Source organism: Prinia subflava, chromosome 3, assembly GCF_021018805.1.
Source record: "Prinia subflava isolate CZ2003 ecotype Zambia chromosome 3, Cam_Psub_1.2, whole genome shotgun sequence".
Taxonomy (NCBI): Eukaryota; Metazoa; Chordata; class Aves; order Passeriformes; family Cisticolidae; genus Prinia; species Prinia subflava.
Genome location: NC_086249.1, coordinates 37,322,259 through 37,348,400, shown reverse-complemented (window position 1 = coordinate 37,348,400; position 26,142 = coordinate 37,322,259). Strand labels below are relative to the sequence as shown.

The 26,142-nt window shown below is 40.8% G+C and overlaps 1 protein-coding gene across 2 annotated transcripts in view; it reads right to left on the bottom strand.

Annotated features, from left to right (window-relative positions):
• The window catches only part of WASF3 (WASP family member 3), a 65,043-nt gene extending 39,334 nt beyond the window's left edge, over positions 1-25,709 (bottom strand). For both annotated transcript variants that reach the window (XM_063394712.1, XM_063394711.1), the window contains exons 1-2: positions 25,610-25,709; positions 6,275-6,365 (exon numbers count right to left, since the gene is read on the bottom strand). The gene's annotated coding sequence lies outside the window, so the exon portion shown is untranslated. The remainder of the gene's footprint in view (positions 1-6,274; positions 6,366-25,609) is intronic.
• Between the last annotated feature and the right edge of the window lie 433 nt (positions 25,710-26,142).

The window sequence follows — 26,142 nt, the reverse complement described above, 5'->3', positions numbered from 1 at the left end:
TGTACAGGAGTCAGAGTTTCCTTGATTCTCTCACTCCCTATAATGCACTCAGCCTCCCAATCCTTTGGGAAGGATCTCATCTTCCCTACTAACTGGCAGTCAGATACACAGCAAAATCCTGGCAATAGAGCCAACTAAAACCCACAAAAAAAGGAACAGACTGCCCAAACCTAGCAGACTGCAACTGCCAAGGAGCATCACTAAGCCTATTACAGTAAGATTGCCCAATACTTGCATTCCTATAGTATCTGTACACCTGACATTAAATTTACTCTCCAAACATGAACAAGACAAGAAGCTACTTCTGTGCTGGTCAGCATCATCAAGGCCTGTAGAAGGATCAGAAATTTGACTTAGATCACATCCATACTTAGCAACAAATGTTTCAACCACAAGATGAGTTATGTTTCCTTTTCAGAAGCAAAACCCAGTCATTGCCTTAAGATCTGCTCCACTTCAAGTTGCGCTTTTTAAGACAGCTGTAAGCCAGCCACTCCTTGATTTAATTAAATGGACTCCTTTTCCCTTTCCTGTTTCAACATTTGTGCTATTATAGCTGCAGCTCCTGGCTGAGCTGCTTCTCATGCTGGAATCAGATTGGAAGTCAGCAAAAATCTAAACCAGGGGAAAGAAGTCAAAGCAGTTTATGGAATTACTGCTCCTGTATTTGAGAGCATGGAAGTGATAATGAAAGCACTCAAATCTGAAATCTGCTTCAGGAGAAAGAAAAAAAACAATCCAAAACCCAAAGCAATTCAAGCTTTCAATTTCCTACCCAGTTACAGTGTTGTGTAGGTGAACAGCAAGCTAAGCACAAGCAACTAAACACCTGAGAGACTAGCAATTGCTTGCTACAAGAAATGGCACCAATATTGTCATATTAAAAGAATTTTACTTGAGTCATAGAATATGCTGAGTTGGAAAGGACCCATGAGTCCAGCTCCTGACTACACAGGGCAACTCGAAAGTTAATCCAGGTACTTAAGAGTGTTGTCCAAATGCTTCTCGAATTCTGACAGTTCTGGGGTCATGACCACTTTCCTGCAGACCCTGTTCCAGTGCTCGACCACAACTCTCAGTGAACAACTTTTCCCTAACATCCAGTCTAAACTGATGCAGCTTTATGTCACTTCCCTGTGTTTTGTCACTGGACACCTAACACAGGCTGGATCAGCACCTCCCTTTCCTCCCTCTCACAAGGAAGTTGCAGACAGCAGTAAGGTACCCTCTTCCCCAAGATTACACATAGTACCTTCAGCTGCTCCTCAGAAGTCATCCTCTCTAGTCCCAGTCCATCTTATTGGTAGGAACGCAAACCAATGACACTAAAGAGCTCAGAACTCTTGGAATTTTCGGGAACTTTCTGCTGACATTTTCCAAAATCACGCAGGCATCCCAGCAAACTCTGAGTAGGTCAACAAAAAATTTACTGAACAGAAGAAAACAGATATCCTCATGTGTGCATTACAAATTCTGCTTATCTTTTTAGCCACATAAGTGGTTTATGTCTGTATCCTTTCCATCTCTTTCTGAAAAACATGCTTTTAGTGAATGCTAACCTGGTATACATTGATTTCTGTGATTTGTTTACAAAAAGAAACAAGCAGCATATATTCATAAATATTTAAGACCAAATTTATTTTTAAAGAATGAAATATTAAATATATACTTTTTAAAATAAATACACAGTACTCTGAAACAGGAGCGTGGATCGCAACTCAAGTCAAAAATCAGGATCCTCTTCTCAGGAACAAATAGTCACTTATCTGATAAAAGACATCATCACATATCAAGGAAAGCAGTTTTCCTTAGCTCCTGGTAAATTGTGAAGATCCTTTTTTCTTTTCCAAGAGACTAAGATTGAATCAAGGACAAACCATTTTAAAAAATTAAGGAATCATTCTCTCTATGTTTTCAATCCAAATTGATCTTGTAATTCATAGAGAACAGAACATTTACCTGTTTACCATTAATCACCAGTCATAAAATGTAAACAGGTAAATTGTATGTTGAACTGATCACATTCATATTTTCCAATTGCATCTATCGGCATTCCACAGCCAAACACCTGAAGTCACTCAGTTTCATACTGAGAAGATGCCTGCACACATTTTAGAGCCACAATCCAACCTTCTCCTCCTCTCTAGGAGTCCTACTGCTATTGCTTTAACTCCTCCTTCACTTCCAGCACCACTGCTCTTTGCATATTCACCACTCCAGTTGCCAACACAACTGGATTTGTGTCCTTGCAACCAAGATTTGTGTCCTTCACATGCTGTACAGCCACTTTTCTCTACTAACTTGGACTCTGCTCTCCACACCTCACTTCTGCAATGCCATGTCTCACTATGTCTGGAAGTTGCCAGCTGGTCCAACAAGAGCTGGGGGCATTGGTAACTAAGAGAAGAGATACAAACTAATCCTTTCAAGTACCCTTTCATCCCTGCAGTTATACCATCCAGTGTTTGCCAAAAAGTCCTATTTGGTACAAAACATTTATTTACTCATTTATTTTGATTACTGAAACTGTTTATTATTCAAAGACTTTAAAGGCTGTTTCTTACTCTCAGAAGAAAGAGTCCAGTAACTAAAAGAATGCCACAGGGTAGTTGCTCCTTCCCCCTTGACTATCCACTTCCCAGAGACACTCCAAACTCCCCTCCCACTGTCATTGTAAAACTTCCTATTCAAAGGCTGTCTTCTTATTTGAATATGAAAACTCTTCCAACAGACCCCACAGCACATCAACTCTTTCCACAAACCCTCAGACGTAAACGCTGCTTCTCCCCAAACAATAAGGAAAATGCACCTAGCTTACTAAATGCTGACAGGTTACAGATCAGGCAAAGATACTACCTGCAAAGACTCAGTGCTCTATTTTTTATAAAGTAGCCATTAATGCCTCATTTTAAACTGTTTCAATGCACAGCTGAGGCTACCTTGTAGTTGCAACCAGATAATTTAAGGGCAGCCTGTTTTCCCTTCAAGGCTCTTCTTAGTGGTGCCAAGCAACAAGACAAGAGGCAATGGGCAGAAACAGATGCACAGAAGTTTCACCTGAACGTAAGGAAGAACTTCTTCAGTGTGTAGTGACCACATGCTGGAACACACTGCCCAGAGAGCGTGTGGAATCTCCCTCGCTGGAGATATTCAGGACCATCTGGACACAATCCTGTGCCATGTGCTCTGGGATGACCCTGCTTGAGCAGGGAGGTTGAACCAGACGCCCCAACATGGTCCCTTCCAACCATATCCATTCCATGAAATACACAAACTGAATAATAAATGAGGAAGCTTTAAATGATAATTTTTAATTACAAGTAAAAGTACAACACCGCAATGAGTATGGATGAAGTATGCTTTAATTTAATTCCTGAATTTAAACAAGAAAGGGCATTCATCTAGATACTGATGATCATGGCAGTCTCTTGTAAACTTTAAGAAAGCAGTTTGAAATCAATTAGGGCACCTATTTCTAAAGAAAGAAAAACCCAACTGATTATTTTCACCCCTCCAGTTGTACAATGGTTAGTAGTGAACTTTGCCATGAGTTTGCTTCAAAATATTTTTGTGTACTGGACCAAGACACTTTCAATATTTCCTATCATTAAATTGCTTTGAGCAAAAATATTTCCTAGATGTTCATTCCTACCACTAGTAAGTAGATTTTGAACCTAAACATGTCAAAGTGAAAGCAACAGAGGGGGCAAATTAAATCCTGGAATGTTAATGTTCAGAATGCTTCTGTTTTTCTTTAAACAAACAACAGAAACAAAGAAAGATGCTGAATTCTGAAGTGAACCCACTCTAAACTTGCCTCCCTCACAGCAGTGCTGTTGCTGTTATACTGGTGATAAAATCTTCTCCTGTGAAATGCAATTATTAGTTTAAAATCCACTGAGCTGATGAGATCCCCCAATCCAAGAGGAATAGATTTCTTAACTACAGCTGTGACCAGCTGGCTGCTAAACAGAAAAAGGACTGCTATTGCCATCTCTGTGATGAGGCTCCAGTGGGCAATGCTGTGGTTGGCACCCTTCCTGAGGCTGAGAATCACATCAAACCGAGCAAAACCCGTCGTGACTGGAGACCAGTTTGTTTTTATGGACTGACAGGGTGACTGTAGGCACAAACACATTGACTCCAACTCTCAAACAACGTAATTTAAAGTTATCTATGATTACATGGATCTTCCATACACCCCGCCAAATTCTATAACAAACCTATCAATACTTACATTGCTCTTAACTACACTTTAAAATAATCTATGTCATCTACATAGACTACAAGCACATATGGAAAAAAAATCAAGCCATTAGAGACTAATCTACACACAGTTCAAGAAGTAATTTAACTACATCAGTTAAATTTAGAAGCTGATTTATTTAATCATTGCACAGACAACCAAGATTTAAACCTCATCTTCAAGCAGATCCCTGTGCACTAGCTGCATAATTCAGAGTCAAGTTATTATGATGCCAATCACAGAAAAGTTCAGAGAAGAGGCCAATGACTGCATTTATTTGCAGAAACGAAAATTTCCCTGTCTCAGACAGTGATAACAAAGAATATTTCTGTATGTGATGAACATGCTAAGGCAGACATCACTTTCAATACATGAAGAGAAGAAATCTGCTAATACCAAACCCATTTTGCCAGGCTATAATTTAATTCAACTCCATGCAGTCAAGTCCAAAACATAAATAAGTGCATACTGAAAAGAGTTTAACCCCAGACAGGCAAGAGCTAAGCCTAAATATTCAGCCTCTCCTAACATCAAAATCAGACAGAAAACAAGAAAAAGCTCATTGAAAATGCATCTAACTCAAGATTGATATCTGTGCTTGGTTCTCTATTGTGTTTTAAGTTAGTCTCTCCCAAAACCAAATCTGCCTCATTCTGGCTTTACCACTTGTAATGCAAGAATTCTGCAATACTTTCACCTTTCTCACAGGTCTTTTTCCACCCCCAAGAAACCATTGCAGAAACACTGTCCTGCTAACTCCCCTCATCCACTCCTACACAATTAGTGATCTGCAGCTTCTGGCTGGTCAAGTAGTCCAAAAACCTACCACCACTCTCCAGAGACTATTTCTCTCCTGCCCAACCTACTCTTCACACTTAGTGTGCCCCATTCTGAAAAGCTTCTTTCTTTCAGGGGACTATTCTTAATAGTTTGCTTTAAATCAAACATTTAAGTTATTAAGTAATTCTATAACTTAGCAGCCATGAAGGTTAAAGGATACAGGTTACACGAGTGAAGAGTTAGATAGTACAGGCAAGAGTCTTGGTACATAGATTTGGTTTAACTCTGACTAAAAATATCCAAGTTGCTCTCCCAATAAAAGTATTTCTAACGACTGGAAGAGTATTATCTACACAGCAATCACAAACATAATTTTAGCATCTTTTTTCAAAATGCTTAGCTGAGTATTTTTATCCGCCAAACTAAGCATGAAGGTGTATTTCTTAGAATTGCTTGTATGTGATGACAAAATTCTTCTGGCAGTCTATGGAATTGACAGCTGAAGCTAGTAAGCATCAGGGGCTGCTTTCAAGCCCTGCATCTGATATTTCATTCCTCACTACATGCTCTCTTGCATTGTGGAAGACACTTTTGTACTGTAGTGCTGTAGGCTTATAAGGGACGTTTAGAAAAACCAGTGCATGCTACTCACACAGGATAGCATTTTAAGTAATCAGCAACTTTTACAAACAAAAGGTCCCTGGGGCTAAGTGTGGCAGCTGAGACAGGGTGGGAGTAGGGAAATATTTCCCCACACAGTTAGTTTAATATCAATAAATACAAATCTTTTATTATCCGTTGCACTTTAATGGAAACAAACATTCAACCTCAGCAGATTTAGTTTAAATCTCTTAGACAATACATCAACAAAGTACAGATTATACAGAGTAAAAGTAATTAACAGATGCAAATTTATAAATCCAGTATCTCATGAACAACCATGAATAAAGTAAATTTATTTTGGTTTTTTACACAATAAGATTAGTATTTAAATGCTACCAGTCTCCTGCATGAGCAATGCCTTTGACATTTGTTTCAGGGCCTAATACAGCACATCTTCAACATTATAGAAATATAAACCTCCTTCCCAAGGCTAACTCTAAACCTTCTGGACAAGTTTTCAAAATTCATCACTGGTCTTCAGTTTGAGGGACTTATCACAGTCTTCAAAGCTATTTGTAATGGATTCATGCAAATGCAAAGTAAGTGACAAGGAAGGTTGAGGAAGAGCTCTCTTGAACAACTTACCATTTAAGAAGGAGTGCAGAATATCCGTACTGTTTAAGTGTTTGAGAAGACAGCTGCTCTCTAACTTCCTAGCACACTCAGGTGGATCTTTCTGCAAACAAAAACAAATTTAGCTTAGCCTTTCAGTAACAGAATAATTAAAAATATGCATTAAAAATGGGGTTTGGTTCAGCAATCAGCTAAAAAAAACCCTAGTAAAATATGCTTGAGTAGCATCCAGACAATTTTAACTGTTTTGTGATAAATATTTCATGATACAGCTTAATTTTTTTCAAGGTAACAAAATAGCTTGTGTTACTTTATAATCAATATTTAAATAGAAATATGAGCAGAAAACGTAACATTTACCCACTTGAAGACTGCGGGGATGGAAAAATGATGTAACTGCCTACAGTAATGCACAATAAAACAGCAGGCTTAAATCCCTCTGAGATTCTTCACAGCAAATTAAATATTACTGAACAGAAACCCACTAAAATAGATTAAAAAAAGCAATGAAAATCTCTTGAAAAAAATTAAGTAGTGAGATGTTTCCATGAAAATATTACTGTTCCTAGCACCAAGAGAACACTGTGACTTGTAGATCAGCATTTAATCATACACTAAATTTTTATAAATTCAGGGGTTTTGCAGTTAAGATATAAATGCCCTTTCTGCAAGAGCTGCATAAAAATGATCTCTAAAACAGATCACTTGTTTAGAGAAGGCTGATACTAGTACCATATTTTTAAAGGGCGCTACTGTGTATTTTTTGCCTAAATATTTTAGGTAATTAAAATTCACAAGAGGCAAAAAACTTCTTTATCTCAAGGATACAATTATAAACCGTGATTTTTAAGAGACAAAGCATCTAGAAGAGCAAGACACTGTAAAGTCACCACACATTTCCCAAAGGCAAGACAGCAGTGTCCTGCTTGGTCACTGTCACCACCTGCCTTGCTCACTCTTTCCTTCATCCTCCCTTAGAATATCACAGCTTTAAGGTACCTGGATTCCACTAAGCAATGGTGCAGTAACCACATATTCCAAATAAAATATTGTCCTCTAGTTAACTTGCTCGCAAAATCTACCACTTTGTCAAGGTCTTGGCCCTTGATTAACCTTAAGTGTTTATGTGCTTAGAGAAAAAACTGTTCTAAAGAGACACATTGTAACACCTCACATACATATAATTCATTCAGGTTCTCATTACCAGGACAAGTGTACTATATGGGGAAAGTGCCTTCCAAACACAGCTTCACAATCCCAGTTAAATTATGTCAGACAGGATCCTATTAGCCCAAGTTTACGTAAGATGGACATGGCACTGCTGAAGGGATTCCAGGATGGCCACAATGATTATTAGAGGGGCTAGAGCACCTGGTCCTATGAAGTCAGGATCCTGAAGAAGGCTCCAGGGAGACCTTACAGCAACTTCCAGTACCAAGAGGAGACCAACAAGAGAGCTAGAGATGGACTTTTCACAAGGACATGTAATGAAAAGACAAGGAATGGCTTTAAATTGAAAGATTTAATTGAAAGATTAAATTTAGGTTACATATTGGAAAGATCTTCACTGTGAGGGTGGTGAGACACTGGAGTGGGTTGCCCAGAGAAGAAGTGTTCAAGGCCAGCTTGGATGGGGCTTTGGGCAGCCTGGTGGAAAGGGCATGGCAACAGCACTGGAATTAGATATTCTTTAAGATTCCTTCCAACCCAGGCCATTCTGTGATTCTGTAGGTGACTTCAACAGCAGTGATTTAAGCATGCCTGTGGCTCAGGCAACAGTAAATCTGCTTTAGAGCAAATACCACTACATTAAAAACACTACAGAACAGACATCATAGAGCACTTGTAGTACAAGGTGACTAGAACTTTATATAGATCTTAAACCCTCTAGTGCTGCTAGGGTGACTGAGAATGTATTTACACATTACATTATCCTCAGCAGCCAAGGCACCTTATGAAGTGCTCAGCTCCTCACATGAGCTGCACGTTTTTGTCCACATGCTGCAGTTTACCCCTTCCATCATTTAAATCTATGCACCGTCTGCAGCGCTGCATAAACAGGATCCCTGAATCCATTCTGAGATGAAAGAACTCCTCTCTCAGATCAACAATACAGGACCTATACAGGGATGGAAAGAATGCTGAGAATTACCACACCGTGAGGACAAGTCTCAGCTTTCACAGTGAAATGAAATAAAATCTAATCAACTATCTTGACATATATTTCAGTATAAATCCTTACCTAGTTAAATAAAAACAAGACATGGTCAGTGTCAAGCAATTTTAGATCTTTTTATGTAATCAGATTTTTGATGGGTTTTTTTAAGTAGAACATTGAAAAAGGCTGAGAGACAAAACGTTGGACTCTGTGTTCAAAAATGTGTTCTGCATTTAAGATACATATCTATGATGAAAACACATCACAGGATACAAAAAGGAAAATATGTTTTGGTACACCACTAACAGTCCAGCAATACCTATCTACTGCCCCAACTGTGAAACCACACTCATTCCCTTTTGAATGGATTCCTTCTTCCTTTCCCCTTAAATTCCCAAGAGGGAAAAAAAGAACAACAAAAAACACAACCCCCAACCAAAAAACCAACCAAAGATTCTTACTCATTATCAAGTACATCAATGACTCCTCTGCCAAGTGACCCATTTGATGCATTCACTGCCTAAATTACAGAAAGTACTAAACAGTTTCAACAGGATAAGAATTTAGACACACAGAATGTGTAAACCGACTTCTGGTAAGAAATTTATATCCAGCTGAATTTTGTTTAAAATTTATGTTTTAAAGCTTTCTGAACAAAACTCCTAAAAATGAGGATATTATAGGGAAACAATCTGAAGAACAAGCTATATGGCACACAGAGGATTACTTCAGAAATCCACAGGAAAAAACCCAAAGCATTTAATGCAAGACAAAACTTTTACACAGATTGAGGATTAAAAGTATACAAATGGCAGGTCATCATGAAAATGGTGAAAAAAGGATTTTATTTTGAAGTCTGCTTTCTGGGGTGGGGGGAGGGTTTTTAAAACATGTTTTCGTATATGGAGACCCAAAGGCTACCACCATAATTTGAATTCAAGTAACTGTATTACCAATGCATACACACAAAAAAAGGAAGTGGTTTAAAAACTTCAATACCGGTTTGCCTTTTTCAATTTGTGCATGTATTCAATCTTAAAAGCATGAAACTCAATCTTAGAAACTACTGTAACTCTGCAACACACATTAGGAAAACCCAGACAGGTTCTGAAGTCTTCACAGAGTAGAACCAAACATCAACTGGTGGTTAGGTCCCCCTTGATCTTAAGTACTTCTACAGTCAGATGAGGGCTTTTCTGTAAAAGAGCCATACAATCAATTATCTAAAAGTAAGAGTCCTCTCAGTGGCACATCTTAAGCAGCTTTCATGAGATTGATCAAGACAACTCAAAAGTTTATCTTTAAACTAGGCTTGTTCCATATCCCAGTCTTAAATTCAGGCACAGAACAGGAGCAGCACAAAGACACAGCAGCTCACGTTTCAAGGTGGTCTTTAAAATTAAAGATTCTCTTTGCCTAGTCCAAACTCTGAGTCTCCACAGCATCCAGAAATGCAAAATTAGTTGGGATAAACACTGTACTTGGAGTGCAGAGAGCAATCTGCCCTTTGACAAGCCCTCAAGGGACAACTTCCCTCTGCATTTTCTTGAGAACCACTCTGACAGTCAGACTTCATCACAGCACCCAGTGGTGTCCTCTGCCAGCAACTCCTTCCAAAGAAAGAACTAGTTCAAGCTCCTGGAGTTTTTCTTCAGAGCACAGGCAGATAAATTAAAAATATCCAACCTGTGTGGAGCACCTGGTGTCTCTTTTATTCCATTTCACTTGCTGGATTATGGTACAAATATTCACTATCTGACTGAGTATAGCAGTCCTTCAGTACTGGACAGAGGAAACCCATCTAAACAGCAGGCTTGCAAAATCATAAACATCCTGTGGAATTTATCTGAGGTTAAACACTTGATCTTCAGATATTTTGCAATCCACAAAATCCAGCCCATCAAGCCTACAAGCCAGTCAGTGACAGCAGTGGTTTGTCAGACATTCTTTGCTGGTAGGAAGCATGACCATCCCTACATCTATTTCCTCCTTGGTGTCTCAACAAGGGGCTTGTCCAGGACTACGCTCTCTTCTTATGGTCAGCCCTGACTCTTCACTGCAAATGAAGCCAAACGAAGATTATACCACAAATTACTAGTACCAACCACAAGAGACAGGAAGTAGCTCTCATCTTTAATCCAAAAATAAAAGGTGATTCCACCACCAGGAAAGACAAAAGACAATACCTCTGAGAAGGAAGAGATTTCAGGTGGGGTATCAATACCAAAATGTTTTCAAACACTTGAAGAGGTTTGCTGGCAGCATTCACCATGCCTGAATTCTTTACAGATAACAATCCTAATATCACAGTACAAGTCTTCTGTACTATCAGCCTCCTCCTTCTCCCAATACAGCCCTGCACCCCTCTCCAGAAGGTCAGAGTACACATCTTTACAGAAAAGCGAAGAGCTCCCTCCTAGCCTGTAGAGATGCTTCCCTAATGCTTCCCAAAAGGAATGCTGATGGCTTTACTCAAGTGGATCCCCACTCTCACATAAAAACACTAAAAATGGGTCATCCTCCACAGACAGCATCTCTGTAATTTCAGTTGTTACCCACACAGCATTACATAGCACAGTTTTTCAATTACTAATATTTAAGAATGTGTTTCTTAAAATAGAAAGGCCCCTTAAATTCTACTTTCTGGAGCATTCAACCTCACTTCTTGTTGTTAGCAGACAGTACTAAAAAGCATGAACATCTAGACAGATGCTTTGTGTAAGTACTCCAGACAGAAAACCTGTGGGTTCATTAAGGGAATTAGTCCAAGGCTAGGTGACGTGACTTTCAAGTTAAATTCTTCATTAAAATACCTGAACTTGGTGACAAAATCAATCAAAAAATATTGTCAGGTCATTAACAGCCAACATTCAAATCAAATACTAGATTTCACCTTGTGCTGGACAAAACCTAAGATTTTCTTCACTCATACTTCCCCAGAAGTAGTAGAAGGTCCTGCAGGTTGTATCCCACAGTTTCATAACGTTAGAGAGAAGTGGCAGAGTAGGGGAAGCATGAATCAGCACACGCCACAGAACCCCACTGAAAAGCATTAGTCAAAAATATCATATATACACACACATAAACCACAAATGAGACACCTCAAGATTGATAAATGAAATCTAGTAGGTTTCAGAATGTCCAGGAAAAAAGGGGAAATTAAACAGAACTGATGCGGTTTTTAAAAAGGGGAAAAAATACCACACCAATAGGGAACTGCAACATCAGAGGAGGCAGCACCAAGGTCCTACTAAACAACTCAGCACTGCCATAGCTGACAGCTAACTTCAATTCCATGGAATCAGAATTATGCAGATGGTCACAGCCTGGATCAAGCAAGCAGCTGCTCTCTCTAGCACACCCCACTCAGGGCCAAGACATATTTTTATATCCAGATCCAGCTGAAAACAACCACTAACATCATACCATGGCTAATGCCCCCACAGCTTGGTGGTGAAAGAGAAATGGAAACACATAAGAGCACTCAGATTTAATGTTTGGAGAACAAAAGGCACATCTTTTGCCCTAGCAGACAGAATGATGTTTTGTGATAAAGAGCTGGGTATATGGAAAAATTTTCACCTTCCCTGTTATTACGTCCTCCTAAAAGGCCACATTCTTTGTTAAAAAAATACAACTCAGTATCAAGATTGCTTCCATTGGGAACTGCTTTATGATCCCTTAAATGGCTTTTTAAAGTACATAAATAGCAAGAGGTCTAACAAAAACCACTGGACATGTGAGAGATGATTAAATGACTGCTAGGGGTAAACTAAAAACAGTAGTGTTCAGTGGGTTTTTTCCACAGAATTACAGAATGGCTTAGGTTAGAAACAGCTTTCATGATCATCTTGTTCTAACGCCCCTGCCATGGGCAGAGACACCTTCCACTATCCCAGGTTGCTCAGAGCCACCTGGCCTTGAACACTTCCAGGGATGGGGAATACACAACACCTCTGGGTAACTTGTTCCAGTGTCTTATCACCCTCTGAGTAAATAACTTCCTTCTATCTACTCTCTTTCAGTATAAAACTATCCTCTTGTCCTGTCAAAAAACAGCCTTCTCTTCCCCATGCAGAACAGCCCCAACTCTCTGAGCCTGTCTTCACAGGAGATGTGGTGCAGCCCTCCAATTATTTTCATGGCCTTCCTCTGGACTTTCTCCAACTTGTCCACATCCTTCTTAGGTTGGGGGCCTCAGAGCTGGATGCAGCACTGCAGGTGAAATCTCACAAGAGTGAAGCAGAAGTGGAAAATCATCTCCCTCAACCTGCTGGTCAGTCACAATACTGATGGACCTGGGGCTGCCCAGTCCTGAGTCACAAAACCATGAGTGTGGGAACAGTGACTTTCCATTTGTGGGCATTGAAATTAAGGGAAAATAAGGGACCAGATGTATCAGCTGAATATTTGCAATTGCATGGGGCATGATGGGATTCATCCCAGAGTTCTGAAGGAGCCAAGGGATGCTTCAGCAGCACCCCTGTCCATCATCTACTAAAGGTCTTCAGAGTCAAGAGAGGTCCCTGCTGAGCTGGATCTAGTTTTACTCAAACGTTATAAGAAGGGTATGAAGTTAGACACAAGAAACTACATTTCTATTATTCATGTAACCTCAGTTCTTGGAAAAATTATGGAGGAAAAGATTATACTGGGTAATACTGAAAGGCATTTAAAGAACAATGCAATTATCAGGCACAGTCAATATGGGTTCACAACAGGAAAGTCCTAACTAATTAATTTGGTAACCTTTTCTGATAAGGTCACACATCTAGTGGACAAAGAGAAGGCAATAGATAAAGTTTTTCTGGATTTTTAGGAAACCTTTAGATACTGTCTCTCATAGCATCCTTCTGACTAGTTGTCCAGCTGCAGGACGAGTGGATCCACACTGTGCTGGATGAAGGACTGGCTGAAGGGCAGAACTCAGATGGTTCTAAAGTGAAGGGTGCTACATCCAGCTGGTGACCAGTCCCCAGTGGTGCTCCTCAGGAATCAGTTCTAGGGCCAATCCTGTTCCTGTACCCCCCAACAATCTGGATGCAGAAGTGCAGTGCCCCATTACTGTGTTTGCTGATGATACCAAACTCAGAGGTGCTTTTGGCTTTTGTGAGGAGCGGGGAGCTTTCCAGAGGGATCTACGCAGATTGGAACACCAGGCTATGATTTGTAGCATGGAATTTCACAAGTCCAGATGTCAGATTTTGCACCTGGGAAGAAGTAATGCCAGACACAAGTATGAACTGGGAGAGGGATCTGGAGTACATGGTGGGCAGAAGCTCAGTCTGAGTCAGCAGTGAGCCCTGGCAGACAGGAGGGCAAAGCCATCCCCAGGATGCATCATACAGCATCAGCAGCCAGGCCAACGGGGAGATTGTCCTGGTGCATTCAGTGTTGGTATAGCCTCATCTCAAGGACTGTCTGCTGCTCTCAGCTGCACAATTTACGAAGGTTGTGAAGGTGCTGGAATGTGTCCAGAGGGGCTCAACAAAGCTGGAGAAAGGGCTTTTTTTTCAGCCACTCGTTACAGGAAATGTCCTGTAACGAGTGTCTGAGGACTTGGGGTTTGTCTAGTTTGGAGAAACAGGCTGAGCAGTGACCTTATTGCTCTCCACAGCTTCCCGAGGAAGGGATGTGAAAAGGGAAGCACTGAGCTCTGCTCCTTGAGACCCAGTGGCAGGATAGATGGGAATGGTTCAAAGCTGCACCAGGGGAGGTTCAGGCTGGACAGGAGGAAGTGTCCATCCCCAAGGGAGGGGTCATACACTCAAACAGGCTTCCTAGAGAGGTGTTTGATGCCTCAGCCCTTGGCAGTGTTCAAGAGGCATCTGAACAGTGTCCCTCATGAGATGCTTTAAATTTTGGTCAGCCCTGAAGCAGTCAGGCAGTTGGACTGGACAATGGCTGTAGGAGCCTTCCAGCTGAAATATTCTGTTCTCATAAACAGCTCTCTCATATGCACATACTTAGGTATGCATGTAGCTGATACTGTAGATAGTTCTCAGTATTTATAGAGCCTTGTGTACCTACAGATACAGATCTCTCTTTATACATAAAACCAGTATATTATATCACTAGTAAGATACTTGTGAAAAGTGCGGCGTTTTCCTGTAAGTTTAAAGTCTCAAAAAGCATATAAGTTGTTTTCAAACAGACATAAGTACCATACAGATTCATCATTAAAGAGCCACCATTATAAAATTAAAAAACAATGCAATTAAACAGTTAATGACTCCTTACAGCAGACCAATGGGGTTCAATCAAGGACATTATTACATAAAGAAATAGGGTGGGTGAGAAGAGAGGGACAGAAAGGAAAGCATTTTAACAGGTGAAACTTGTGTATTGAATTATTTCATTTTACATTCCAGCTGGAAAGCTGTTCTTGAAAGAGACTGGCATACTTTAGCACTTTAGCCACACAGTTCAGGTCTATCCCAATTTCTCTAGGTTTTTTTTTCCCCTCCCTCCTCCTGTTTTTAAAGGGCCAGATGCAACAGGCAGATTTGTTTGTTTCTTTTGTGTCTTTTTTGTTATAAACATTTTTATTTATAAGCCAGTTAAACTAAAGCAGTTTTGCATGGATCTGTGACCTCAAATCCCACTCAATGTAGAAGAGCTTAGCAGTTTAGGAAGATCAAACAAATCACCAGAAATCCAGAAGTATGTGAAATAAAGTCCACTTTTTCTTTTGAAAAGAAGGCTGAAGTGGCTTAAAACCATCATGCCCACTGTTACCATGAGATTTTTATGGTTTTAATTAAGACCTATTTTCATAAAAAGGAATTTTAAAATCCTTTTTTAATATGAGTAATGAAAAGTATCAACTTCATTATCCTAATCACGTAACCCATCCAGGTCATCTACTGCCCTACCATCAGATTCAACACCATGCAGTTGATACTAACTAAAGAGACTAGTTTTACCTGTTTCCATTACATATTCCCATAAATTCAATAAATCCTGTCCTTCTGATTACTTCATTGTGACATTCACTGACACCTTTTAGTATTTTCTGCTGGGAGGGAGGAAGAAGAGGCAGTCAGCTGCCACAAACGCAGCACCTTACAGAGAGATTTCCACTAAGAGATTTAGAAACAATAACCAAGATATGATGTGAACACAAAGAAAACCTAAATTACTTAATACATACAATATATACATATCAGATTTCTCCATAATAATGTGATTGCAGGTAAATTATCCTATTCTGGATTGGTTTCTTGTCTGCATCCCTTCCTCAGTCTTCCAACAACCACAAAATACCCATTTCAATTTTGCCTTCTTCTATTAACATTTTGAAAACTATAAATAATTTAGATTTCCAATAATTAAATACAGATTTACATCACGTAAGATGAAAAATATCTTGACTTTTGGGAAAAAATAAAGATTTAATGTGGCAACCAGTTGCTGAAAGGCATGGACTGCCAATAAACATGAAAGATTTTTTTTTCACTTGAAGAGCAGCTATTCTGTTTAACCCTATGTGGGCAGAAATGGAGGCACAGTATGTGTCACAGGGAAGAAGACATGCCATGTCCCAGGGCGATGCCATGCCTGCCCAGGCAGCAGCTGACAGCTCCAGAGCAATGTGTGGCTTACATTCGGAAATTAAGGCAACCAGATATTCTGTTTATTACTGACCATTTCATTCTGGGATGGGAAGAGTTAGAAAAGACAGCTGGAAACCTGGCACAGCTTCAAATCCACCTCTTCCCACCTCCACATAAAAAAGCAGAAACCACACAATGCTTTGAAGAGTAACAACTCCACTTCCCAGAGAGCATGGCCAGAGCTGCACAGCTGTGACACATGGCTTCCTCCTTCCCTCTTCATTTTAACAGCTGCTTGGTGCTGGCGAGAGAGCAGCAGAGGAATAAAATACAACCAAACAAGAGAGGCTCAATTAAAACTACTGATAAGCAGTGCATTAAGCTTTGTTCAAAGAGCACCTGCACTGCAGATGGGTGGAAAGCTGCAAGTAAAACCACACCAGATGCAGAACTTGATGCCTTTACTCTTCTACCACACCTGACCTCGGTTTGAAATGCTCATGTAGCTCTTCAGACACTACCTCTATGAACAAGTTCTGGATTGATTTCTTGTCTGCATCCCTTCCTCAGTCTTCCAACAACCACAAAATACCCATTTCAATTTTGCCTTCCTCTATTAACATTTTGAAAACTATAAATAATTTAGATTTCCAGTAATTAAATACAGATTTACATCATGTAAGATGAAAAATATCTTGACTTTTGGGAAAAAATAAAGATTTAACGTGGCAATCGGCTGCTGAAAGGCATGGGCTGCAAATAAACATACAAGATTTTTTTTGCTGAGGAGGTGTAAGCAGCCATTCATGCAATCACTTCAGCCAGCCATTCATGTTATTACAGGTCTATGAAACAGCTGGTAAATTCTGCATCAGCTACAATGAACTAAAACAGATTATCCAAGAAGACATGGAACCTTGTTTGTTTGGAGGTTTTTGTTGATGTTTGGGATTTGGTTTTTTGTGGGTTTTGTTTTGGTTTTGTTGTTTTGTTTTTTCCAAAGCCTCCTTTATGAAGTACCACTTAAAACTATCATCTGATCCCAAACAATACCGTGTTTCCTTCTATGCAGATGCGTACTGGCTTTGTTATTTTAGAAAATCTTGCTGTGGATTACCATGGGAATCACACTTTTTTTTAGAGATGAGTGCCCCCAACACTTTCAAGATCCTGAGTTTTCACAACTACTTCATCTTCAAGTATAACAACAGTATAGAGATATTTTGCCCTTCAGAAAGGCATTTATTTAGGAGTGGCCTGTTAAGATGTAAATAAGCCTGTTCTGCAACAAAACTACTACTTATAGGTCAGCTGTTCCATAGGTCATGTTGTCTTATATCCAGAATCACCAAAAGCTGTTTCAAACCTACAAGAAAACATACTGCTTAAGGTTCCCACTTTGGCCAAGTTTGTTCTTCTTTTAACACCCAGTAAGAATTTGATTTAAATCATCAAGTCCTATATGCTTTGAACAAGCAAAGAGGATGAACACTTCATTATACACCTGCAGAAATGAGCAAAGAAAGTACAGAAGGCATATTTTAGGGAACACTACTAATATAATGCAAATTAACTAATCAACAGTGGAATTCAATTATTTCTACAGTCTTATCTTCATACAGTTACAATTATTTTAGTATTTTGTTCAAAGTGGATTTAGAAGCCTCAAAAATACACTTCTAACAAAAGAACACTTGTCCTTCAAGTTTCATATTTCAGGCAAGCTTTCGTTTGAAGGCTTCCTCCATATTTTAGCTCTAAAATAACAGGTTAAACATCTTAAAAAGAACATAACAACTCAGTAACCCTCAATTAAATTCACTAGTTTTATTCCTCTAGATTCAACACACATACTTCTCACCCTCACAGTTCAATCTCCCTGATGTTTCCCACCCAGTGCTAAAGCACGTCATTTTTCTCCTTTCTTAGCTTATCCCTATAACTGAATGAACCTAGACAAAGTTCTTTGAGTAACCCGGAGTGCTCTACACTGAGTTTATTGTTCTGTGATGAGGCATGAAGAAAGTTATCTTTAACCCACAAATCACAGCTGTTCACTGTTTAGACTCTCATCCCTTAAGTTCACAAAACCTAATTCAGTGTACTTTCTAATGCTTCATATTCAAAAGCATGAACTGCAATAAATCCACCAAGATGAATAATAGCAGGGATACTCAAACTACACATTCAGCGTCACAGGTTTTACAGTTAACATCACCATTACCAAAAACATAAAATGAAGCTACTTTTTTTTTTTTTATGCCTAAACCTCAGCATTTAAGTTTGTTTTTAAAAACTTGATCATTACAGGCTGCCTACGTGCTTCTTGAACTTCCTCAGCTCACTTGACTGAGAAAAACACTTGCCAAGCTTGCATTAGCATTTAGAAGCTTTGGGGCTAAGTGTGCTTGTTGTTTCAACCTTGACAACCAACTGCATGGACACACGATTATATTAAAGCTTCCAGAAGCATTTAACATTTGATTCTGCTGAAAATAGAGTTCTACTATATGTTTTGAAAATAAAATCACTTTTTCCTCTTTTGGAAACCCATGATGATGCCAAACATATGCTTGTTTTCCAAACAACAACTGTTTAAAAGAAAGAAAACTCTTTCTGATGTTCCTGCCAAAAACAACATTCTGTGGCTTCAAGAAATTTGATAGTAAGCAGTTCACTCAGCTAAGGGAAGAAGGATTTACATTTGGCAAGGATTTACACTTCATGTCTTGCATCTACTTTCCTCCATTTTAAATTTCTTTGGGGATGCATGTGGCAACTGGGAGAGGTTTTTGTTGTGGTTTGTTGTTTTTACATCTCCAAGTATTTCACTCTCTAAAAATAAGGCGTCCGTGAGTTTTACTAGAAATGACACAAAGCAGAAGTTCATCATAATTTATGTCACGTTTATCTTTTTTAAGGGGAATACTAGAATATTCTAGGATACAGAAGCAAGTTTCGAAGGGAAGTAAAAGACTTCAGAAAAAATGCATCAGCGAGAGTCTGCAGCAAGAGGAAGTGGAACAGAAAATGCAAATGAGGAAGTGGCACACAAAACATTAACAGCTTCATTTTAAAGCATGGAACAGGGAGAGAAGGCATTGGATTTGAGGTTTCAGCAGCTATTGTCACAGGCAGCAGTAATACTACACACCCAATAAAGATGGTTATTTCACTGCTGCCTCAATAGTTTCAGATTAAGAGACAAAATCACTAACAGAAACATGCAGATTGGACTATATACAACATAAGATTAATTTCTGTACATTTCAGAAAGTCAGGGTTTTAGGATGAGGGTTCAATCTGCTACAATATTTGACTCCGTCCTTCATTAATAACTCACAGAAACAGTAACTGGACCAATTTACTAAGTAATGTAAAATATTTAAGTCCATTCCAAGTAGCTAAGACAACAGAAGTTCTGAAATTTTCCACAGCTGTGGAGTGTTACCTGCTTCTCCCCAGTTTTTGCAAAGAGTTCTAAGTCCCATGGAACATAACCTTGCCATCATCCTCCAAGATACAAAAATTACTGAAGACTGCTAAACCTGCTCCAGCATCAAGCCAACTAGTCAGACAATGCTTCAGCCAGCTGAATGACCAAGCATGACACCAAACTGCAGATCCATGCAAGCTTCAAGGCCCTCAGAATTGTTAGTACAGCAACCACAACAACATCCCATAAAGCACACACCTTCTCCAGTAAGATGGCAAGTATTCTAGAAATAAAGATAAGAATCCCAATGATGCTACAGTAGTATTTCAGATGCAGCTATTTCAGGATAATAAAAATCCTTAAGGTTAAAAACTTAAGCACTTATTAGTCCACCAACATGGAAGCTTCTCTCGTCTTTACCAGTGCAAATTCAGTTCAGAAATTCAGCTACTAGACAGGAAGGTCTGTCTTTACAGCATGACTAGCTTGAGCCATAAGTAGGTGTAGCTCCTAATGTTCAGTGTGTCTTTGTGTGGAGCCCTGAATCAAAGGATACCTGAAATTTCAGCCTAGTCTACAAGAGCATGAGCAGTGCTTGATGACAGAGGCAAATGTTTCAGCAGCTTCATGTGAGGGCTGAAAGATTATACCTCAGTACACTCTCAGGCACTCCTCTGGGAAGCATTTGTAGCTCCTCCTCTCAACCTTCAAGTACATCACACTTACCATGCCCAAGCTTTACAACTCTTTACTTGCTATAAACTTGCAGTGATTGCTATGGTGAACATGCACAAGACCTGTAGGATTGGAAGGGAAAGCTTCAAGAGAAGCAAGCTGGCTAAGCAGAAAGAGACAGGATCTCTTCCATCTAGGAAAAAAAAAAAGCTGCTGAAATGCTACTTCCCAGTTCCTTCTGCCAAAAGAAAAGTGTATAGAAAGCACATGGCCTGCACAGCTTCTTGTCTAGCAATGCAAATACCTTTCTCCTACTGTTCAGTTAAATAACCTGAAACTGTAACCAAACCAATGTATAACTGTACCAAGACATCCTCTCTAAATATGACTTAAGATTTAACTGCAGCTGCACTCCAGCTCCAGTTGGAATGCAGAGGTGAGAAGAAACTTCAATATTCCATGTGCAGAAAACATTGATACAATAGAGTCTTCCAAGTCAGCATGAAATCAAAGGCTTCATTTGAAGTGATGTGCTCTTGTCCGTGTTTGCAGCTGTTCAAGCATTCAAAGCAACAGCCAAGCTTTAAAAAGAAAAATACTACTTTCCCAGGAAATAACTCTGCAGTAAACCTGTGCTGATGTAAGTTCCAGAGAATTTCAACATTCTATAGAAAACTCATCAGCAAGACCTAACTGCTGCAGAAAAAAACAAACTAAAAAGCCACATTGCCACTAAAGTCCTCCTTCTAATTCACAAGTTCAAACTTCATTTATCCATTCACATGTAATGAAGCAGAAGAACTTCTCAAGGAAGTTTCCAAAGGCTGTTTGAAGTTTCAAAATAAAACAAGCTTTTCAGGCCTTGTTTTCTGGTACATTAGTCCCCCCAGCTGCGTGTTGCTCTGTTAGGACAACACCAAGTCCATAGCAGACGAACGGTTTTCCTCAGCATCACTTGATACTTACCTTTTCAACTATGGGATTTCAAAACCAACATTAAGAAATCAATTCCAACTTTCACTGGATACTATTAACATGTTTTGATGTATTATGCATCACCCATTACACACACAAGCTCTCCAGCTATTACTTGTTACAAGCAAAGTGGTTTGCCACTGTGAATATGCCCAAGAAATCTGGGAATTGTCAGCTGAAGTACTGAATAACACTTAATTTTTCTGCTTCTAAAACATATAGTTGAAAATGTAAGAGTACATCAGTTTAAGCATGCAAGTAGCATAAGTATAATGAATACTCAAAACCCAAATATTTAATAAATCTGACATACTAAGCTTTACACTCAATAGAAACACACACTGTCCCCTATGACTGAACTTGGCTACCAAATTTCTGTTAGAAGAAAGAGATTATATTTGTTAGATAGGAAGGGGCTCCAAGGATCTTGTAGGAGTAACTAAAATTCTGCTGATTTGAGGGGTCCACAGAAAAAGAAAATCCCCATACATTTTGGGCTGTTTCTAGACCCAGGAAACACCATCAGTTCAACGGCAGAATATTTCAGTATGTGAAAGAAAAAACTAATATACAACATGTTGAAATTCCAGACACCTACAAATCCTTAACACAAATAAAAAACAGCAAATCCAACAAATATTTACCGTACTTAAAAACCTTGAAAGTAATTCTCCAGCCACCTCACCTGCCAAAAATAAAGAAATCAAAGACAAGCTCCAAGTTTGCAGCTTAAATCAGCACAAAGGCTGCCATTTTGATCTCCAGATGTTTGTACAAATTTCTAACTTCTTCCCAAACATTTTGGTTCTTCTTGTGGCAGAAGAAATTACATCCATCAGTAGCTAAATACATTTCGGTTATTTGAATTTTCAAAAGAGGACTGAAAAACAACTGTGCTTCACCAGTTAAGAAAACAACCCAATGCAACACTACAACAGCTTTTATCAAAAGCTGGCTTAGATACAAGTAATAGTTAAATGTGGAGGAAAACATGCTGTTAAAATTTAAGTCTGGTGTAACGAGGTTATTGTCATTATTACTTCTGAAGACAGACTAAGTTCTCAGGAGAGAATGTAAGTGCTACGGCAGTTCTGCTACAGAGCTAAGGCTCGAGGTGCTTTCTTGGTTGAGACACTAATTTTTCCTAGATTACAGGTATTCTGTATGTGAGCCTTCCATATGGAGAAGTTAATAGTCACCCTCTACCTCCACCTTTTCTTTTAAGAGAACAAGCAGTGACAGCCTGCGACTCATCATAATCCTTGCACAGGGAAGCTTCCAAAGGTGAAGTACAGTTATATCCTACACTGGAAGACATTTGTAATCTGATCCTATCAATGATCTCCATACACTGAATGCCACTCAAGGTTGGAGAACTAAGAAATTAGCCTGACAAAACCAATTGCTCCCCATCAGTACTGCATGCTGATTTCTGCTATTGAGATAATTAACAAAACTTAGTATCAAAACTCGCTGGGCATGCATTGCCTGGTCAGTAACTTACAGCAGTAGTGCAATTCATGTGGTATGCTGCCTGTAGCTCAGGATCCTATGCAAGCAAAAATAAAATAAAAACAAGTCCAAAGTAATGACCACAACTTGTCTAATAATTTTAACTGGAGCCACACATGAACCAGGAAGTAATAACACATCCCATTTGAATTGAAAAGTCCAAGAAGAGTTATATTATACAACCTGTATTAGATTCCAGTGCAGTTACAAGACAATATTAAGCACACATCAGCTAAAGACAGGCCTGCAAGAGCAGACTGAAATTACCTCCTTCCTCACGCAAAGCAGTCAAGAGAATTGTGGAAGACAGTGCTCTGGGACTGCTCAAAAGAACAAAAGAAAACACTAAGATGTGACTGCTCATGCAAGAAGTTTAATCAAAAAACGAAGACTTGCAAAGGCATGAAAGCTAATTCACTGTCCAGATGACACAGATACAGCGACAGAAACACTCAGCCACCATCAGCTCTTCTGGAATCCTTCACCAAAGTGTCTGCTCTGGTTTGGTTAGCTTTTCAGAAACCCTGTCCTTCTCATCACCGTGTAAGATACTTCAAAACACTCTATCATCTGTCAGACGATGGCTTTTCTTTCTCTTTCCTCCATACAGCAATATTGCCTACAGACAATGTTATTCTTGTTTCAGGAAAGTAAATGGCATGTTCCTTCTCACTAAGGAATCAAGTAAATAACATGAGCTAAAGTAGGCACACCAAAGAGTAGCTGATGTACAAGGAGTTTATATTGCTGCTCTTAAAGAATCATGCCTTGAGGCATGTTTTACAGACAAGGCATATACTGAACAACAAAACAGATGTATGCTGTTATTAACTATGAAATGTCATATGTGTTATACAACACAAATCAAACATGAAGCCACAGTAAGTTACTCCTGCTATGAAAATACCTTTTTAAAGCACAAGCAATTCTATTTCTGACATGTAAAGTAATTTTTAATACTTCCATGGACAAATAGGAAGATTAACAAAGACTATTCAATTTCTGTAACTATTGAGTATAATCAAGACTATTGTTTCAGTATCTGATTAAAAAAATGTTTTCTATTTTCTCTTTATTTGAGGAAAATAGCCATGGAAAACGAGAAGAGGACTGGCTCAATTATACATTATTTCATGTACAACAAAACCTCTGTGTTCACTGCCTAATAACTCCATTCATACTGCCGCTAGCTATATAAACACAAAAGTAATCTTCCAGCAAGGGACAGAAAAAGTTTGCTTTGCACAACTCATCCCCAGAATCCAGCTGGAAACAAATCAAGTTTCCACATCATTTAAGGGAAACATAGTATGGTCCTAGTCCCAAATGAATAGCTGCAGATAAAACATCCTAATTCTTACTAAGAATGACTTGGGGCCTGTGGGCAGATATCTGTCCTTCCATCTTAGCATATTTTCTTCTGATGAGAACTTAAAAGCCGAAAAACTGTAACAGCTAACAACTAACAAAGCTCAGTTCCACAGCTCAAATACAGGGTTTCATCTCCAACCCTTGAAGTTTGCAAGCACTGTAACCAGTAACTTTCACAGACTTCCAGCTTGAGCACTGCTCTAGCATAATTATTCCTTCCGTATCATGTCAGCCTCTATCTATTAGAGGCCACATAACTTCGCATCTACAGATCACTGTAGCATGGGACAGCATACTGGATGCCTTATTCCATTACTTCATCCCTCTCTTCAAGTACACTCACTATTAGTTTATGGAGAATACTGTATCAGCCAAAGTCCAAACAACAGTCTGTCTCCTCTAAATGTAATATTTTTTGATTCCCTATGTAAAGTTTTACAAAGAAGGCCAGTCTTGCATGACAGGCAAGACAAAACAACCTCCTCATCCCCAGACTGAAAGTTTCTCAAAGTTCCTGGCTGCTTTCATAATTTGCCCCATCTTTTTCTTATCGGAAGGAATACTGTCCCCTCAATCCCTGCAGATCACAAAAGATGCACAAAGAACTACAGCTTGTCCCTATTCCTGCACAAACAGCACACACACTAAACCATACACCACTTGTGCTTTGAAGTGTTTTCTATCAAGGAATCTCACAACTGTATCCAATAACCCATCACTCCAGTACTGGCCCCACTTCACAGATTACTGCTCAATCTAAAACTATCAGCCCTTCTCCTGCTATACGCAGCGATTACTGAACTGTATCAGAAAGAAAGAGAATAAACAAAGCATTTCTTAACTGCTTTTAGGTCAGTGTTAGACATTGAGCAGTTGAGATAAATCCCTGTCTTCACACTCCTGCACTCACTCAGACTCCAGACTTCTCAGCGACACATTTACTCAAGAGCCAAGTAGAAAAAAACAATTAACTCTCACACACACACACACAAAAAAAAAAAAAAAAGTGTGGGGCGGGGAAGGGTTTAAAAGTTCCCAAGCTGTCAAGGACTCCCAGCGCCCTTCAGAGCCAAAGACGATTATTTCTAAGTACTTGAAGAGCGGTGGCCATCGGAAAGCCTCGCCGGTGCCACGCCGCGGGGGCCGCTCTCGGGGGCGAACACGAGCGGGGAAAGAGCCCCGGGCGAGCGGCTCCCGGGAATGGGCGCGGAGCTCCCGCTGCCCGGACGGAGCGCTGCGGGGAACGCGGGGAACAGCTCGGGGGCCGGCCTCGAGCGCACGCACGGAGGGCTCCGGAGAGAGGCGGGGGGAAGGGGAACGCGCCCCGCGGCCCCGGGCACCGGCGAGGGGCCGAGGCCGGCGGGAGGACTCAGAACAAAGCTAAGGCGAGAGGCCCCGAGGACGGCAGCTCAGCCCGGGCCAGCGGAGCACAGCCAGCAGCTCCGGAGCCACCCACCGGCGCCCCCGCCGCGGCCGCGAGGAGAAAGGGGGCTCCCGCAGGGCAGCGCCGGGATTATCCCCGCGGGCTGGAGACCGCGAAAAAGCGGCTGCTCCCCCTCCGCGCTCCTCACAGGCGGGGAAGGGACCCTCTGAGCGCCGCCGCCCGCCCTCCTGCCCTCCCTGCACGGCGGCTGCGGGGGGCCGGAGCAGAGCCCCGCACCCACCTGGCGCCGCGCTCCGCTCCATCCCGCTCCAGCCGCCGCCGTTCCAGCGCTCCAGCCGCCGCCGCCTTCGCGGGCTAAGCCGCCGCCGCCCCGCCCCCTCAGCCGCGGGCCCCGCCCCCTAGCCTCCCTTATGGCTCGTGCGCGAGGGGCGGGGCGGAGCCCGCCAATGGGGAGCAGAGTCCTGCGGCGCCGAGCGCTGATCGGCGTGGGGAGCGACCAATGGGAGCGCCGGGGGGCGGGGACAGCTGTCAATCAGCGGCCCCTACCTGGGGCTGGCGAGCGGCCGGGCGCGGGGGATGGCAATTCCCTCCCTCCTCCATCCCTCCCTTCATCCTTTCGCCTCTGTCCCGGCCGGCTCGCCCGTCCCCAGCGCTTCGACTCCTGCCTGCCCCGGCCCGCGTCCCGCCTGGCCCCGTGCGGTCGCCCCAGTGTCCAGGGTGTGGCGGCTGCCCTGGGGCTCCCAGATGGCCCCGAGACCCACGTGCCCCTCGGGAGCAGCCGCCTCTCCCCTCAGTGCCCGAGCTGCCCCTTCC